This window comes from Erpetoichthys calabaricus, chromosome 4, assembly GCF_900747795.2.
Source record: "Erpetoichthys calabaricus chromosome 4, fErpCal1.3, whole genome shotgun sequence".
NCBI lineage: Eukaryota > Metazoa > Chordata > Cladistia > Polypteriformes > Polypteridae > Erpetoichthys > Erpetoichthys calabaricus.
Window position 1 is genome coordinate 217681341 of NC_041397.2, and position 19173 is coordinate 217700513.

Sequence of the window (19173 nt, forward strand, 5' to 3'; positions counted from 1 at the left end):
TAAGAGAAGACAGCGATCACCAGACAGAATCCATTCACTTCATGATATTCCTGCTTTCTGAAAATTTAGAATGCTAAGATAAATACTTGATATAATTTTCATGATGAAATGCATTAAAGCAGGTATTACACATGCACTGTAGTGAGGCGGTAGTGCTGCTCCCTCGCAGTAAGGGGTCCCCAGGTGTATGTTCAGTGTAGAGAACTTTATGGCAGGTGTGACGAGGCTCCAAAAAACTGGATGTATGAATAGCTATCGCACAGATTTAACTTAAATATTGTGTAAATGTTGGGTTTGTGATCTGCTGGTTGGAGACACGAACACAGAATTCAATGCATGTTCTTCTGAGCGGGCTATCTTTATTGCATGCATGCTGTCTCTATCTGACGTAGGCTACCAAAACCCCAGTTCCTATCCTTCCTTTTTCTTTCACCACATAACCAATCACCACACGATAAACGTCTTTGTGAAATTAACACTAGAATTACCAGAGTCTACGAAAAAACTCGTAGATCCGGCCCACCTTAAAACCGTTCTCACCTCTCTTTTGTCTTCTAAATGTGCCGATTATGAGGAGCAGCGAGCAGCTGGCTATTCCATCCCCCACCATCGCAGAACGTTCACTAAATTTTCCCAGCTCATGGCTTGTTTGATTACCTGGGAGTGACTGAACTGCTGGAGTTTTAGAATAGAAATAATAGATCGCTATTTGGAATACTTGCATTTCATGTGTGTTCCGTTTCTACAGTAATCTGTGTAAACACATTGCTAAAACAGAAACTTTTTCATATTTTAGTAATAAATGTTACAAAATGTAGAATGTGTAAAGCCCGAGTTCCTAAGATCAAATAAACACTTCCACAAAAGCTTCACACACCATATAACAGTTTCCGTGGCGTAGCGCGCTAAGATTTGCTTCTCAGACCGAGTAGCTTTTCTTTGCCTCACAAACATGAGTTCAGTTCCCCGCTGGGGATAAAGTGTTACTTCTTTTTTTTGTTTTTAACCTCAAACGGACATAAAATTTGTAAATTGGTATGCACTGTCAGTTAATGAGATCGTTATATTTTCATGTGGGATGCTCCTTTTAAAATATTTTTTAACAATTGAGACTGCAATTAACATGAACAACTGTCCTTATAACTTATTTTTTCAAGATCCATAACACACAGACAGACAGAGCACTGCGTAATACAGAAACAGACAGGCAGAGATATACAAACAAACAGGGAAGGCACACGTACTGAAAGAAAAAGCACTGAATAAGCGCACCCGCTCTAACATCACCCCTCCCCCGATCTGGCTCTCTAAGTAACAGCGCAAGTACAGACGCAAACCAAGTGTAATCAAGAGTCCTGGTTCGATCCCCACTCACTCCTATATTTGCCGTTTTCAGTAGTAAGCTGCTCTTTTTGTTAATATTATACAGTACACACATGCACTTGATTTGTGTCTGTACTTGCGCTGTTACTTAGAGAGTCAGATTGGGGGAGCTCATTCAGTGCTGCAGAAACAACGCGCATGTTGATTTTTTTTTTCTTTCAGTACATGTGCCTTCCCTGTTTGTTTGTATATCTCTGCCTGTCTGTCTCTGTATTATGCAGTGCTCTGTCTGTCTGTGTGTTATGGATCTTGAAAAAAATAAGTTATAAGGACGGTTTGCTGACTTGGAGCACCACTGCCTTACTGTGCCACAGAGACGCGAGTTCGATTCCCAGCTTTGAAGAAAGTGTTTTTTTTTTTCCTCAAACGGACATTGAATTTATAAATTGGTATGCACTGTAAATCGTTAACTTTAAAATGTCAATCGCGGTTATTTCTGTTGATTAATTCATGCTTTTTTACTTAGAGTCAGAACAGGAGCTTTTTCAGCTTATTCAGCTTCTGATCTGACTCAAACAGCGCCAGTATAACTTCACACCCAACCTGACGCTGTTCGTTTTCAAATAATATTGCATTACTTCGACGATGTTTTCTGATTGGTACTATTCGCGTCATAAAATGATTTCTTCAAAACGTCACATATATTTGTCTCTTTCTTTTTTTAAAATGTGCGTTGTAGCACTCAGCAACTGGCCACCTGCATGTTCTTGCGCAAACTAAATCAGACAGCGCTATATGCAATCATCAGATTCAAATGTTAACAGTTATATAGCACAGAATGGAAATCAGCAGTTCTTAGCATTCCACCTACTGTAACTTGCTTTCTTTTTTCTTCGGTTATAGTCTTGAATAAAAGTGCACTTGTTTTGTTATACTTTTACATCAACATATGTTCCTGTGTTTGAGCTACATGGGCATGCTCAAAAATACACGTATAATGCCACGAAAAGTGCATGCAGACACTTCAGTTTGCAAGCATTGGTACGACAATGCAGTCACAAGTACACTGCAGAGCTTTAGCAGTGTCAGATGGGGAGTGTCTGATGATTGCATATAGCGCTGAAGTTACTGCTCTTTACTATGCTTTCCTCTGCATGTCCTGGAGTACAAAAGAAACAGCATACAGCAACACGTGGGAACTGGCAATACTGGGGGAAAAAAACACGCGGTCGTATGTATCGTGATACACTGCAGAACTATAGCGCGTCTTTATGTAAAAACAGCAGTGTCAGGTGGGGGGCGGTAGGGATGGATCCTGAATGCGACTGAGACAATGAAAAGTGAATTTAAAAAAAATAAAGCTAACCTTTACAAATATCATAAATTACACCAGCTGTTACAGACTGAAATCAAATGTATCTTTTTATTCTAAAATAGTGAAAATAAGAACACTTCTCAAATGGGAGTTGTGCAGGATCGAACTCATGAGCTTCTGATTCCCAGTCAGCGACTGATACTGTTACGCCACGGAAGAAGTGATAGTTAATTCATATCAATGTCTCACACTAAGGCGGGTTTTTTTGGCGGTGGCTTTTTTTGTACCTTTTGTGAAAGTGTTTCTTTGATATTTGGACTTCAGGCTTCAAACATTATATAGTTTATGCCTACATTTTGTCAATTGCTACTAGAATATATAACACGTTTCTGTTTTAACAATGTGTTTACACAGATTACTGTAGAAATGCAACACATATGAAATGCATGTGTTCCAAATAACAATCTTATTATTTCTACTCTAAAACTCCACTTCACTCCCAGGTAATCAATCAAGGCATTAGCTGGGAAAAGCTTGTTTACGTTCTAAGTCGTTGGGGGGATGGAATAGCCGGCTGCTGGCAGCTTGTCTTTATCAGTACATTTAGATGACAAAAGACGCTGGCGGAGAGGTGAGAAAGGTTTTAAGAAGCGATTTAAGGTGGGCCGGATATACGAGTTTTTTCATAGGCTCTGGTAATTCTAGTGTTAAAACTAGTTATAAACTTAGCCCACGGAGTGTTCAGAACTTTAAAAATATCTTCGTTATACATGTTTAATTATGCCATCCATTCAGAGTTGCGCCCATCTCTGAACGAGTCGCCAGCACATCGCTGGATGAATACAAGCAAAACATACACTAGCAGGGTCAATATAGCACAACAAAACCCCACATTCTACATGACTTTGAAAGGAAACTGAAGCACGCCGAGTAAACCCACCAGAAAAACATGCAAATGCAAGGCAGGCACGCCGCTGTGCCCCCATATGATTAATGCATGCTTTAATGCATTTCACCATGAAAATTATATTAAGTATTTATCTTAGCATTCTAAATGTTCAGAGAGCAGGAAGATCATGAAGTGAATGTATTCTGTGCGGCGATCGCTGCCGGCGCCTCCTCTTAGTGCAAGAAGAAGTCAGTTTAAGAATCACTTAACACAAAGCATTTAATGTGCTATATAACTTATGACGGGGTTTGAGAAAATCTAGTAAATTAAATATTCATTTTATGATGAAGTTTAGTTTACGATGTTCTACTTTAATGACAAATTACGAGAATAAAGTCAACATGTCGACTTTATTCTTGTCATAAGCGTCAAGATTAAAGTGGAAATGTCGAAAATAAAGGCAACATGTCGTCACACTATTACACAGTACCCAGGTACATTACACTGTATTGAAAACAAATAAAACAAGTACAACTTGGCTTGCAGTATTATCCAGTAGTATAGAAACAGTATTTACACATCTGACCTTTTAAAACTAAAGCATCTCCAGGGGACAGACGTGACTCCTTTTTTTCGGCTCTCTGTCCATTTTCACCGTGCGGCATACCTATGCTACCGCCCACTATTTGGAGGTGTAGCAGTGAAAAAGAGCCCTAGTGCAACAAATCTGTGTTTAGCGGTGTAGCAGTGAAAAAGGTCCCCACTTGAACAGTTTCCCGCTGCACCATGTTCCGAACGTCGTTTAGGCAATTTAAACCGGTGTTGCGGTATAAGAAAAATCCATATCAGAAAAAAAATAAAAAACGGTTTTCGGTACCGGTATACCACACAGCACTACTTTGGACTGTGTGAGAAAACCAGAGCACCCACAGGAAACCCATAGAAACATAGAGACAAGCATGTAAACTCCACGCTGGGATCATCTGGGACTTGAATACCAATCTCCTTGTTGCGAGAAAGCAATGCTACTACTGTCCTACTGAGCCACTGCATTCCACCCAAATCACTAATTGAAAATCTTGAGAATGATGTATTTCATAAAAAGAACTGATTATAATTACAGTACAGCTCACGAAGTACAAGATACAAAACAGCAAGGAAGAATTTAATGTATTGTAGATACTGCACGAACTTAGGTCACAGTTCTGTAAGTATTACTCCGTAAAAAATAATAATTAAACACACAAATTTTTTGCTTTCCTCAATATTTTAATTTTGATTATTTAATGTAATCATAGTGACCTTAAATGCAATTTTGTATTTCCAGAACTCACTCTAAATCACAGTAAGATGCACAACAAAAATATGGTATATCAGCTATAATAGAGCAAGTAGCACAATTATATAGCCTGTACAGGACATTCTGACTTTTTATCTTTCAGAAGTCTTTAACCATAACCCTTTACAGTTCTGTTGAGTTAATTATTAAAGAGGCTGGTTGATGATTGTTTCCTATATCATATTGCTTTTATTCTGCATTGAATTTTTCTTTTAGTTGTGAAAAAGCTAGAAGTGGGGAAATTAAGCAGAAATGATGTAGATTTGTGCAAACTTTTAGGACATTGTCTCCAGACAACTGTTTTAGAGATGTTTGATCAACCACAATGACTCTCTTTGGACTATTATTAGCATGAAAATTTCAAAGTTTACTGGTCTGACCAAAGATATAACACTCATCAAAAGGTACACTGAACATTTTATAGAACATAGCAGTTAGGAGTCAACATACAATTTACCTAAGAAATACGGTGCTTGTATGCAATTCTTAACTATAGATTGGGTACAATAATAAAATGTTAAATACTCAGCTTGGACTGTGAAATATTTCTATAATGTGGCTAGTGCACAACTAATTCTTATGGGTGACAGAGTACAATAAAATAGATGCAGAAATTAAAGAACAGCGATGATGTTTTGACAACTTTAGGCATTAAAGAACAGACATTATCAACACTTTTGATAAATTAAGTTTTAATCCTTTCACCCTTCAGGCTTAATATTGCACACTACATGTTAGTTAGATCATGTTGACCCTAATTGAATATGTGATTAAAAAAAATTACATTAAACAGAATCTCTTAACTTGACAGCAGATCTCAAGAGACCTAGTTCAAAAGACAAAATGAAATAAATAAATCAATAAATAATAAATAGAATATACAGAATGTAAAGGACTACATGCAACTAAATTATTTTCCTGTGTTTTCCAACTTATGCAGGAATTATTTTGTGCAAATATATTTTCTCACACATCCTTGGTAGTAGTACGTAGGTTTATGTTTGATTATAAGGAATCATTCCATTTACACAAGATAACCAAAAAAGACAGACCATACGCTCAATTTATCTTTAACACATTTCATCTTCAGTACAGTTTTGACAAAATGCTTTTCTCTCTCAGATATGACAGATGTTAAATTTTATGTAACATCATCATCCGGTTTCTTTGCGTAATCAGCTGGAATAAGCTTCAGCTACTGTGGCAGAGGCGGACTGGCATAATCCTTGTCTATCCGCATCTTGTAAGTATTAAAATAAAGAGTGGAGAGGTTTCTATTTTAAAAGAGATTAAAGAAGAAAGTCATCTGTTGCGCAAATAAAAACATACATGCATGCAGTTTTGTCTTAAAGAACAAAGAGTTTTTAAACTGCATCATTTATATACTAAAAATAACTTATGAGATTTGCTGTTCCTGTCTTATTTTGTAAGCATTACTTAGTTCAGATATTCAAATAAGTTCATGCCAGTGTTTTAATTGGATGGGAGCACACAAATAAAGGAGATGTTGTGGCCAAAATGAAAAAGAACAGGGAGGAGCTTAGCCTTTTCATAAGACTTGGACTAACATTACTAGAAATATTTATTACAAATATGTACTGAATTCATCCTCAGATTCAAAAACCTTTTAAAGCAGTGAAACACACAAAATAAAAAAATACAGTTTTCTTTTCCCCTAAAGAAAATTGCCTTGACCACATTAAGATACTTCAAGCTAATTTATTGCCCTTTCACCTCATGTTCAGTTGAAGTTCTGGATATTGCTACATGACAATTTCAGGGAAACATGAAGAATTAAAAGAAATTAAAAAAAATAATAATCAATACAAAAAATGAAAACTCCAAACAAAGGGCAGCTTAAAGGCACCCCTGTGGGTATCATTAATATGCACACATTCTTGTACATTAAATAATAAAGTACAGGCACAAAGTATAACAAAATCCTCCCTTACTTGAAATTCATTTACATACTGATCAGAGGTTCAATTTTTTCTTAACATAACCCTTATCACTCTCCACTGTATGGTCTCGTGATCTTTCTTCCCATTCAACAATGTGTTGGAATTCTGTACTCAGGAATTTGAAAAATTGATCCAAAAACTCCAATGACCAACATACTCAGTTCAAACTTTGTACATAGAAAACCCCCACATGCACCATTTAATGGGCTGGTCTCCAGACACACTTTGTCATCTCTGCTCTTTAAATGCTTCTGGCACTCTCTTTCACATGTTCTGGAGGTGTTTCCCAGTTGTTTCTCTTTAGTTGTATGTGGCAAAATCTCTCTCCTCAACCCTCTCTGTGGATGTTTCCTTGTCTCCTCAGGTTCTCCTTCTCTTGGATTTCTCCACACTCTCTCTTTCCATACTCTAGCAAAATGTAATCACTCTAGCAACTATTGCTGCAAAACTGTTGCAGACCTCTCACTGGAGAACACCTGACTGTGTCACTTAGTCTCAATGGAAGGCATCATTCTTTAAATGAAAGGCATCATTCTTTAAGTTAGTTCTCTTGGAACTTTCATGAACTAATGTTTTGGCTAAGCACACAGAGTGGCCCTGACAAAAATATGAAGCAATGCCATCTCAATAGTATATGACAGGCTATATTTCATTGTACAAACAGAAAGCTCCAGTTATTACCCTTTTTAACATCCTGCTTTGTTCTTCTTTTCCCCTCAATACCCAAAAAACCCTCTAATACAAAACTGTACTTTTCACACACAATTATGAGTTATTGTGAGATAAATAAAATCCTAATGCAATCAGTATATGCCACAGTAAGCATACTCACACATGAGATGAACTAGAGAATTCTTCACTATATTTTCATGCAGTAGATGTCCTTGAAAACTCACCTTAACATTCTGGGAACACATTAGAATTCTGAAGTTTATTAGAGATTGGGCACAGGACCAACTGTATCTAATTGTATATAACTATTCATACCATATTTTATTAATCACTGAAATGTCAAATTATAACATGCTTATTCTTAATAATAAATCATAACTAAATCTGTAGATCAGCAAAGCTGCTGTAACTCAGTTTTACCACAGCAGTTAATTTCATCACAATATAGTGCTTTTTGTGGCAAGCAAAAGAAACATAACCTATTATTACTTTAAGCAGAAATTTTACAGTATTAGAAAACCAAAATGTTTCTTTCATGTTTTCAGAGGTTCTGCTGTTCCATATATATATATTTTTTAATCAGCCATATTAATTATATTTCTCATTCTCTAACTACCTGGACAGCTGAACAGCTTCTCATCTCCTCTCTAAACAGATAACTTTTATTGGGATATGTGCTGTAAAAATCACCAATGTGTACTCTTTAGACAGAAACGATACTAAGAATTTCTTTTCTGTAGTCAACAAGCACAACTGCCAAGATCTGAAGCATGGCTAAGTGTTTCAGCACTATGCCTGACATCAGATATTAAATGAATACTTTGTCAGTGGAATTCTCCACATTTAACTACAGTATATCATTTAAAATATTAATATAAAGCAATTTAAATTGATTAAAATGTCTAAACAAACCTATAAAACTCTAGGATAGGATGACTGCTGCCTGACCAATTAACTAAATTGAGCTCCCCTGCTTTGCATATCTAAAGTGTCATGTGCCAGGATGAAACTGGGATGAGAAATGACTCACCTGGGTTGAGAGAATAAGAGACAGTAACAGAACTGACCCCATGTCAGAATATGTTATTGTTGCAAGAGCAGTTAAAGAAAACAGTACACAGTTTTGACAAGAGGTTTCAACTTAAATCCATATATATCCAGTATTTTCAACTTAAATTTACATTTATCCAGCATGTATTACTAAAATGCACTGAATTTTTAATTCTAACATATGGCATATTGCAAACATTAGAACTGATGTTGAGAATCCTAAGAAATGTATAACTGATGAAACAGAGAAACCAATACTGTATTTACTATGACACCTGCTGATGCTTCTGCATTTAAATATCTATAACAACTAGGGGGCTCTGCTCCCCGCTCGCTTCACTCGCCAACCCCCATGCAGGCACTACATGCTAGTCATTTCCCAGATCTGCCGTTTGTGACGAATCGTGCTGTGCTTTTGGATAAACACAAATATCAACTCTGTCTTTGATATCTCCGTCTTTCAAAACTATTATCTCTGACAAATCGTCACATGTTGGTTTATTATATAAGCGAGCGTGATCTTTCGGATTCATATAGAAATCTAAGAAAACTTCTTTGTCCATGTTTTTCAGATAAATTTTGTGTAAAGTGCGATACTTTTGGACATATGGACATCCATTATTGGCTGTAGAATTTCTAATACGTCCAATCATTTAACTATTTCGATTCTATGTTGCATCACTTCTCCGTGATCGTGCGGGACCACAGATTCTCATAGCGTATGGTCCTGAATAGTGTAAATCTACATTTTGAGCATTGATTGATGTGAGCGTGAACAGATTATTGTAGATTCAGATATTTTGCCTATAGTGTTTGTGGATTTCACTTTCACCAAATAACAAATCTTTTATTTCTCGCAGATATGCCTCTTCATTGGGAAGAAACACTACTTTTTCCTGATGAGGAACACGCATTAGATGATCTACAAGTCTCTGACTTAAACTTTAAAGCTGAACAATATCTACATACTTCTGTCATATCACCTATGTCCATATATTCTATCTCTTTTTGCTGTTCCGTTATTTCACTGAGTTGTTTGTGTTAACACGATCTTTACTATCAGTTTTTTGAGACTTTTGAATTTTAGTACTTTCATTATCTCTAACCTGCTCTGCATGCGTAATGCGCCAACGTTTTTTTAACGTCTTTACGATGTTCTACTTTGTCTTCTACTCTTTGTCTTTTATTTCTGGCCCCGGGCATGGTTAAATCTCTTGACACAAAGTCTCGTCTTGCGGGACTTAAAATTATCTCTCTGAAAAAGTCTTGTCTCATCCCAGGACAAAAAGTCTTGTCTCATCCCAGGATTTTTTTTATATAATAGAGAGACATTACAAAAATTTGACAAGAACAGGCTATTTAGCCCAACAAAGCTTGCCAATCCTTTCTACCTAATTTCCCAGAAATAATATCAAATCAAGTCTTGAAAGGCCCTAAAGTCCTACTCTCTACCACTCTAATTGGCAAAGTATTCATGTTTCTAACCTTCTCTGTATGAAGAGGAATTTTCTAACACTGTGTGTGACAGTGTGGGTCGGCTCCATGCTCCCTCTTCCATTCTGGGAGCCTCTTGATCCCGACAGTGTCGATAGTCATGACTGGGATGAGCTGAGCAGATGAGGACAAACACACCAAGCAAGGGGATGGTGAAAAGTGCTGGAGTGCTTATATTAAAACAAATCAAAACAAGTGTCTAAATATGCAGTGCTCAAAAATGCAACAAATAATCCCATAAAAACAGGTGAGATTGGAGGTTAAAAACCCATCACAAAAATAATCCATTAAAACGAAGGCAGGAAGCTGTCTTTAAAAACAATGAGCCCTGCTGCAGTCCTTAAAACTGACGTCTCCTTGGCTTAACCCAATTCGGGCTCTTGCAGCCAAGGCGGCACTTATCTAACAGACCAGCCCACCTTCAGTGCTACTTCTAGGCTTGGGCCCCTTGTAGCCTCTCTTGCTCCAGGCAGAGCACACCATTGAACCTCTGACACCTGCTGACACCCTGTGGTCCATGGCACTACCCACAGAATACCTCTCTCAGCCTCTCCTTCCCCTGCAGCCGCACTGCCCCTCTCCGGCGAGTCCCTACGACAGAGCAGTGCTTCTGCCACTCCAGCTTCCAGCTCCTGAGTGCTGTCCACATGCTCCGAGGGACTCCCTCCTGGCTGTCTGCCTTCTCTGCCTTTCATCTGCTCACTTGTGACGGATATCTCCCATACTCCTGCCGTCATGGCCGGATTAAGGTGGGTGCTAATGATGCTGCAGCATTAGGCCCATTCCTGAAATAGGCCCAGATGAAAACAGACGAGAATTTTCCGGAAGCTGAACAGTTTTCCTTTGCTATATTAACCTCAAAATAATTCTTAGAATGAAATCTGGAGTCAGACTTTCGGATGCCTAAACACAGCGTTACTTATTATACAGTTACTATTGTTCTTTGCGCTGTGACGTAACTATAATGTATGTTGTGTTTATTGTTAACCGAACATTTCAAGTTAATGCTATCAATTTTACGTTAAACAGTTTACTTAGTAATTTTGCTGCATTTTTTGCAATATCTTGGGGATTCTTGCCACTTTATTATTGTTCAGTAAGTGCCACGTAGTAAATTTTTCACCTTGAAAGTTAGTTGTACAGTAAAAATCAATTGCTATTTAAATGGTTATCTGTAAAGGTAAAACTAAAAGCCGGCCTGCGGGCCCGGCATGGATGTTTAGAATTTTTAAAATGTCATTTCCAAACGTCGAGATTGGGTTGCACATCTATCTGTGCATGATGGTGTCCAATGCCTCCAGCAAGCGGAGCTTCTCAAAGTTGGGAATAGTCAAAGGAGAGCTGCGGTCCTCAATGGGGCAGGAAAGGCTAAGTATGCTGGCGCTTATGAGCATTGAGCTGCTGCACAGCCTTGACTTCACTGACACGATCGAAGAATTCGCGCTTGCTAAGGCACGAAAAACAGCAATATAAGTAAGCAGCACTAGCGCAGTGGTTAGGCTGACAATATGCCTAGGTTAAGCTGATCTGGTTGAGCCTTTTCTGCATTAAGTGAACTTTTCAGACAATTGCTATTGAATGTTGATGTTACATAGTTTGATGTTAATCTCGAGTTGTTACGATACTACGTTGTTATTATTATTCATGTTCAATAAAGGCTGGCTGGTTGCGTCGCAAGAAATTAAGGGCCCTTGGTCGGTCTGAGTGCGCATGTATGGTGAGTGTCGAATGCACATGCACCAAAGCCAAGAAAAAATAGGCCTTTTTTGTGCTGCAGCATCAGGCCCTGCCTGCCGTTTCTCTCTCTGTCCTTTTAACCTCCTTTCTTTTCTTCCAATCAGTCTTATTCCTTTTTATGAATTCTCCTTTTGCTTCCCTCCTTCCTTCCCTCAGCCGCGGACCTCACGTTACCAGAATGTGTCCCTGTGTTCTTGTCGAACTAATTTTAAAATAAGAGCCTGGATCTGAGAATATGATCATCAGTGTCAAAACTGTTAATGATATCATATATAGAATTTTTTTCAATAACCATAAAGGCTAAATAAATCAGAAAGGAATAATCAAAACTCATACATAGGACCACCAAAACATCATTCATGACACAAATGCTTTCAAGTGTCAACGAACTGTTGTGTATTTTCAATTATCCTTTGCTAGAGACCACCTCACATGTAGTATACCCTCACAAATAAAATTTACACAATTAATATAGCTTGGTTATTAACACTAGAATTACCAGAGCCTATGAAAAAACTCGCAGATCTGGCCCACCTTAAATCCGTTCACACCTCTCCGCCAGCGTCTTTTGTCATCTAAATGTGCTGATAAAGACATATATAAAAAAACAGCTAAGGGGATAGATATATCTATTATACAGTGCCTATGGGGTGCCAAACAGGCAATTACAATGATTTTCAGAATATATAAAACCATTCCTGAATATATAAAGTCAGCGTCAGAATATATAAAGTCATTCCTGAATATATAAAGTCAGCGTCGGAATATATAAAGTCACTCCCGAATATGTAAAGTCAAAGCCTGATTATATAAAGTCAGCGTCAGAATATATAACGTCATTACTGAATATATAAAGTCGGCGTCGGAATATATAACCTCATTCCTGAATATATAAATTTAAAGTCAAATTACATTGATACTGATTGAAACGACTCAGGCACATTTTTAGTAAACTCAATTGAGTTCCTAATACAACGTAATGAACTAAGTTAACAAAAACATCTTCAGAAAAATATTTTAAAAAACCCACTGTTCAGTTAATTTATTCAAAATGATGTATGTGCCCTGCATTTTGAACACTATATTTATTTGTTCTTTTTGTATGGGTGCATTTTTGGACGAATCTCACAAGCCCAATCGACTCTGAGTGGCTTCTGTCAAAGTTTACCTTTCACTAGTACGAGTGAAATGACAAGCACGGAAATTTTATATATTCGGGAATGATTTTATATATTCCAATGCTGACTTTATATATTCAAAAATGAGTTTATATATTCCGACGCTTACTTTATATAATCAGGCTTTGACGTTATATATAATCGGGAATGATTTTATATATTCTGACGCTGACTTTATATATTCAAGTTTTGACTTTATATATTCAGCACCTCCAAATCCGAGACCATGGTCCTCAGCCGGAAAAGGGTGGAGTGCCCTCTCAGGGTTGGTAGCGAGATCCTGCCCCAAGTGGAGGAGTTCAAGTATCTCGGGATCTTGTTCACGAGTGAGGGAAGAATGGAGCGTGAGATCGACAGGCGGATCAGTGCGGCATCCGCAGTATTGCGGGCTCTGCATCGGTCTGTCGTGGTGAAAAAGGAGCTGAGCTGCAAGGCGAAGCTCTCAATTTACCAGTCGATCTATGTTCCTACCCTCACCTATGGTCTTGAGCTATGGGTAGTGACTGAAAGAACGAGATCGCGAATACACGCGGCTGAAATGAGTTTCCTCCGTAGGGTGTCTGGGCTTTCCCTTAACGATAGGGTGAGAAGCTCAGTCATCCGGGAGGGGCTCAGAGTAGAGCCGCTGCTCCTTCGCATCGAGAGGAGTCAGATGAGGTGGCTCGGGCATCTGATCAGGATACCTCCTGGAAGCCTCCCTGGTGAGGTGTTCCGGGGACATCTAACCGGGAGGAGGCCCAGGGGAAGACCTAGGACACGCTGGAGGGACTATGTCTCTCGGCTGGCCTGGGAACGCCTTGGGATTCCCCCGGAAGAGCTAGAAGAAGTGGCCGGGGAGAGGGAAGTCTGGGCATCTCTGCTCAAGCTGCTGCCCCCGCGACCCGACCTCGGATAAGCGGAAGAGAATGGATGGATGGATGTATATTCAGTTATGACTTTATATACAGTAATCCCTCACTTATCGCGGCAGATAGGTTCCAAGGCTGACCGCGATAACTGAATTTCCGCAAAGTAGGGACACCATATTTATTTAATTATTTAACGTGTATTTGGACGTTTTTAAACCCTCCCTGTATTGTTTACAACCCACCATTTACTCTATTAATAACAGGGACAACTGCTAAGCAATATGAAATCGGTAGATAAGTTTACACTTACTGTATACCGAAGTACACGTAGCAGCTTGTAGGCGGTCATGACGTCATCGACCTTGATGCAAAGATTCCTAAAGCAGATTCCATCCAGACTACTGCCTTATCACGTCCACTTGCAACTCATTTTGCACCCTGGTTAAAGGACACTGCGGCCATAGATCTTATATGCTTTTTCTCCTTTTTAAATAAAAAGAATCGGTGTCCTGCAGTGGTGTAGCTGTTCCCTTCCTTCAACATATCCAAAACTTTTACCTTTTCTGCAATCATTTGCATCTTCTGTTGGTGCCTGGACATGGCCCCTGTAGCAGTAGCACGTTAATGCTGAATGAGTGAGAGGAGACTTCCTGGTTAATGCAACACTCCGTCGCTGAGCCAATCAGCACCCCTGCAGCAGTAGCACGTTAATGCTGAATGAGTGAGATGAGACTTCCTGGTTAATGAAACACTCCGTCGCTGAGCCAATCAGCAGCACACAAGAACTTAACTGCATGCTCTGATTGGGTAGCATCTCTTGTATGAAATCAACTAGGCAAACCAACTGAGGAAGCAAGTAAAAAGACCCATTGTCTGCAGAAACCCGCGAAGCAGCGAAAAATCCGCGTTATATATTTAGATATGCTTACATATAAAATCCGCGAAGTCGTGAATCCGCGAAAAGTGAACCACGAAGTAGCGAAGGATTACTGTATTCCGACGCTAACTTTATATAATCAGGCTTTGACTTTATATATTCGGGAGTGACTTTATATATTCTGACGCTGACTTTATATATTCAGGAATGACTTTATATATTCAAGTTTTGACTTTATATATTCAGGAATGACTTTATATATTCCGAAAATCATTGCAATTGCCTGTTTGGCAGCCCACAGGTACTGTATAATAGATTTATAAAAAAACAGCTAAGGGGATAGATATATAGATAGACAGGAAGGAAAGGCACTATATGATAGGCAGACAAGGAAGCTGCTATATAATAATAAAATTACTGTTATTACTATATACAGTGATCCCTCGCTATATCGCGCTTCGCCTTTCGCGGCTTCACTCCATCGCGGATTTTATATGTAAGCATATTTAAATATATATCGTGGATTTTTTGCTGGTTCGCGGATTTCTGCGGACAATGGGTCTTTTAATTTCTGCTACATGCTTCCTCAGTTGGTTTGCCCAGTTGATTTCATACAAGGGACGCTATTGGCAGATGGCTGAGAAGCTAGATTGCTTACTTTTCTCTCTCTCTTGCGCTGACTATCTGTGATCCTGACGTATGGGGATTGAGCAGGGGGGCTGTTCGCACACCTAGACAATACGGACGCTCGTCTAAAAATGCTGAAAGATTATCTTCACGTTGCTATCTTTTGTGCAGCTGCTTCCTGAAACGACATGCTGCACAGTGCTTCACATACTTAAAAGCTCGAAGGGCACGTATTGATTTTTGCATGTTTGTTTTTCTCTGTCTCTCTCTATCTCTCTCTCTCTCTCTCTCTCCCTGCTCCTGACGGAGGGGGTGTGAGCTGCCGCCTTCAACAGCTTTGTGCCGCGGTGCTTCGCATACTTAAAAGCCAAACAGCACCATTGATTTGTTTGCTAGAGATTGTTTTCTCTATCTATGTGACATTCTGTGCTCCCGACACGCACTCCTTTGAAAAGGAAGATATGTTTGCATTCTTTTAATTGTGAGACAGAACTGTCATCTCTGTCTTGTCATGGAGCACAGTTTAAACTTTTGAAAAAGAGACAAATGTTTGAATAACGTTCCTGTCTCTCTACAACCTCCTGTGTTTCTGCGCAAATCTGTGACCCAAGCATGACAATATAAAAATAACCATATAAACATATGGTTTCTACTTCGCGGATTTTCTTATTTCGCGGGTGGCTCTGGAACGCAACCCCCGCGATGGAGGAGGGATTACTGTAGCTAGACAAGGAGTTCAGGCAGGTAGGTAGAGCGGCGAAGGTTAAAAAGAAAAAAAAATAACATTTTCTATCCGGCAGGGAATCGAACTCGGGTCTCTGAGGCATGGCAAGCCTGCTGCGCTCTGAGTCTGCCAATCTTACTGGTACGCCACGGAAGCTGTCATATCATTTTTGAACCTTTTGTGAAAGTGTTTATTTGATCTTTGGACTTCAGGCTTCACACATTTTATAGTTTATGCCTACATTTTGTAACATTTATTACTAAAATATGAAAAACTTTCTGTTTTAACAATGTGTTTACACAGATTACTGTAGAAACGGAATACACATGAAATGCATGTGTTCCAAATAACAATCTATTATTTCCACTCTAAAACTCCATTTCACTCCCAGATAATCAATCAAGGCATAAGCTGGGAGAAGTTCGTGCACATTCTAAGTCGGTGGGGGGATGGAATAGCCGGCTGCTTGCAGCTTGTCTTTATCAGCACAATTAGATGACAAAAGACGCTGGCAGAGAGGTGCAAACGGATTTAAGAAGCGATTTAAGGTGGGCCGGATCTACGAGTTTTTTCGTAGACTCTGGTAATTCTAGTGTTAAGTGACTTAGTACTTTTCTATTTGTTGTGAATGCCAGCTTAGTTTATCCATTGATAGAGGTGCATTATGAGCAAACGGCAGCTGGTTTCCTTTCTCCTCAGCAACAGTGAAACATAACTAATATACTGTATGTTTTATTTTCCTCTTGTCAATTTCAATTAATTCAAAATCAATATTCATGAGAGTCTTTCCAGTGTTGACAACACTGTCTCTTATAGCATGAACTGTAGTTTTACACTAACCTAAATATAGCTTGGGCGGCACGGTGGCGCAGTGGTAGCGCTGCTGCCTTACAGTTAGGAGACCCAGGTTCACTTCCCAGGTCCTCCCTGCGTGGAGTTTGCATGTTCTCCCCGTGTCTGTGTAGGTTTCCTCTAGGTGCTCAGGTTTCCTCAAACAGTCCAAAGACATGCAGGTTAGGTGGATTGGCGATTCTAAATTGGCCTTATTGTGTGCTTGGTTTGTGTGTGTGTCCTGCAGTGGGTTGGCACCCTGCCCGGGATTGGTTCCTGTGTTGGCTGGGATTGGCTCCAGCAGACCCCTGTGTTCAGATTCAGCGGGTTGGAAAATGGATGGATGGATAAATATAGCTTCAGATATGACAGGAAAGTGTTCCACTGTCTGGGTAACCAGTAGCTGTTTTAGTAGCATATACTGCCTAAAACAGAAAATGTAGCTTAAAAACAATCAGTAAGAAAATAAAAGCAAGCAAGAAAATAAAAAAGACCTCAACTTTGTAAATCCTATATCTCATTTCTCAGTGTTACACTCCAAACAAAGCACTAAAAATACATCCTACATCTCAAAGATTAGTGGGAGGTTTTCATAAGACTTTCGCAACGAGATGCATGAGAGTTGTACAGTACAACATAGCAGTAATGACAACGAAAAGTGCACATGTTTTTATGACAGAAGAGTTGATTTAAAATGTTTTTTTCCACAGCTACAAGTGTAAGTGCTCTTATAAAAACTTTAAGCATATTTTGCCAATTATGTTATACTATAAATGACTTCACTGAAGATATGTCTCTGGGAAAGCAAGATTATCAAAAATTGAACACTTTTTCTGACTGTAAATTGGAGAGTGAAACTACTAGCTGCCAATGTTTTTTTCTAATTTTTAAGATGAATTAATATTTGTTCAGCTAGCTTAAGTGCTTTGCTGAATGAAACAGGTTTACTATTAGACTTTGACTATAAATATTAGTAACTTTTCAGCCCATGTTCTTCATAAAATATTTCAACAGAACAGACATGATAGAGTAATTTGTAAACTACAGTAGTTACTGTTTTCAAACAGTAAATAAAATTATGATCCATCCATCTTTTACTGAGCTTGCTTTTCTAAGAGGACTGCAGACACATGAAGATAATGCAGGCAGAATCAGCCACAAAGAAATGTTTACCAAAATTAGCATTTTAATAAAACACTGAAATTTTTTTTCTGGCCATAAAGATTGTAGCATTTGTAAATTAATAAATTAATTATTAATTAATTATGTCTGTTTATAAATACAAAAAGAATGTAGTGAATAATATAAAAATATTTAAGAAATAAATATTTGACAAAACCACCAAAGATATAGTGTATGAGTAATTGCTTTAATGCAGTATAGCTATAAGTGGACTTATGGTTCTATGTTCAGAAACCTTCCTAAAACAGAGTATCAGATGTATAATAGTAATATACCAAAATGCTTAACTTTTCTCTTTAAAGAAGCAAAAAAAAAAAAATCAAATAAATTTAACTAAATTAACATTTATCCAATAAGCACTTACTAGTATATGACATTATTTTTCGCAAGAAACAAAAAAAATAAAGTATATGATATACTGTATACCAGGGGTGTCAAACTCCCGGCCTGGAGAGCCGCAGTGGCTGCAGGTTTTCATTCTGACCCTTTTCCTAATCAGTGACCAGTTTTCACTTCTAACTAACTCCTTTCCCCTTCATTTTAATAGCCCTGTTTTTAAGGATTCAGTCCTCTGAATTGATTCGTTTCTTCATGAAATGGCAGCCAAACAGAAATGAGACGTGAAACGAGCCAACAGATGAGCAGCTAAACTGAGATTTCAAACTCCAACCAATTTCACTCCAACAAATCTAACGAGAAGCTGATTCTTGCTGTTAATTAAGCCCGTTATTTAATTCCGTGGCCTGTTGCTGCTCTCATTCTGCCACAGCAAACATTTCCAAAACTGTTGATTTTCGGCTCGTCAAACTGTTTTGGTGACCTGAGAGATCAGCCTTACCGAGACCTTCACATTTTCGTTATTTTCAGATATTGTGTGACAGGCACAGGTGAGCTGGTCATGTGGCAGCTCGTTTTGTGTCTTATTGTTTGGCTTCTAATTAAAGAAAAAGAGACAACTATGGGGCCTGAGCCAATTAAATAAAAATAAAGCAAAAGAAGTTAATTAGCAGCAAAAACTGGTCACTAATGAAGAAGATGGTTAGAATGAAAACCTGCAGCAACTGCGGTTCGACACCCATGCTGTATACAAAATTCAACATCTGAAGACTAGGGTTCAATATTCTAA

The 19173-nt window shown here is 38.5% G+C and overlaps 1 protein-coding gene and 1 long non-coding RNA gene across 2 annotated transcripts in view; one reads left to right on the forward strand and one right to left on the reverse strand.

Annotated features, from left to right (window-relative positions):
- tenm4 (teneurin transmembrane protein 4) overlaps window positions 1-19173 on the reverse strand; it is a 679712-nt gene that overhangs the window by 363753 nt on the left and 296786 nt on the right. The window lies entirely within an intron of this gene.
- LOC127527492 (uncharacterized) lies at window positions 12429-15100 on the forward strand. The gene is made up of 2 exons (XR_007934795.1): window positions 12429-13144; window positions 14889-15100. It is a non-coding gene; the product is annotated as an uncharacterized LOC127527492 (long non-coding RNA).